Genomic DNA, 1265 nt, shown 5'->3' on the forward strand with positions numbered 1-1265 from the left:
GGACATCAGAAAAGCAAAAGCTGAAAAGAGGAAGCTGTATTTTGAGGAATGGAGATCAACAATGTCATGGCACGCACTCACAAATGGAAATGAACCATGGTGTTTGCTAACTGAACAATCTCTTGATTAAACAGTCTTTCAGCTGCATTTGTTGTCACTTGCTCTTGTTTTTAAAAATGCTTTCCACTCGTCACATCATATGTTTAACCAGTCAGAGATTCAGTGTTAAAACTCCACTTGACTTGATTTGATTTGATTTGATTTAATCTGAACTGATTTGAGTTTTTCACACATACAAAAAACAGAGAGTAAAAGTGTGACAGAAAAGACATGGACTGTAGGAGAAAGTCCATAATGCACTAGGAGTTTTATCTTAAGCAGTTTCCAGCTTGCAATAGCTATCAGCCACAAGTCAGTTTGAACAAAAATACACACACTGTCAGATTTATAAAAAAAAAAAAAAAACATATGCATATGCAGATAGCACAAAAACCATTACATTTTAGACATTTACCACATTTACCACCATACACACACACACACACACACACACACACACACACACACACACACACACACACAGACACACACATACTCACATAAATAGAATGTGATAAGTGTAATTACAGGATTAAATGCAGATGCCACATATACTCTTTCACACCTGCAGCAAACACAATACAAAATACAGGTATGTATAGTCAAGATAGACAGTAAGTGCAATCTCAATTCCAATGAAGCAAAACCCAATAGTGGCAACACATCATACAACATGGTGTCATACAATTCAAGATGCAGACACACTGATTCTCCAACTCGAGCACAACATGCAGCTGCACAAAAGTTTCACTTGTGGCAGCAGACCAAGCACAGAGAGCAAAAGCAGAGACAGATGATATGGTAGAGAAAAATATCACAGCTTATATGAGCAGCAGCTGTGCTGGTTTAGTCAGGAAACTTTTCAGAGCTTCGCAGGCTGCTGCACTGAAGATGAACCTATATAGTGTGGAGGGAGTGAATAAAATTAACTGGAGCCTGTATGTACTGTACTAATGCTATAACACATATAGATAAAGCAGTGTGAGTACAAGGAGGTCCAAGATGGCATGAGTTATGTTTAGGGTAGTTTTGGAAATGATGATTAAATATAAATATGTTTCGGGATGAGGGGTATCCTGTTTAAAGAAGATGTAAACACATTAAGCAACATGCAGGTGGTTCATTTGATAAAAACTGAGAATAACAGATTTATGAAACAGAGGCTG

The sequence above is a fragment of the Myripristis murdjan genome, chromosome 1, assembly GCF_902150065.1.
Source record: "Myripristis murdjan chromosome 1, fMyrMur1.1, whole genome shotgun sequence".
In the NCBI taxonomy this organism is placed as follows: domain Eukaryota; kingdom Metazoa; phylum Chordata; class Actinopteri; order Holocentriformes; family Holocentridae; genus Myripristis; species Myripristis murdjan.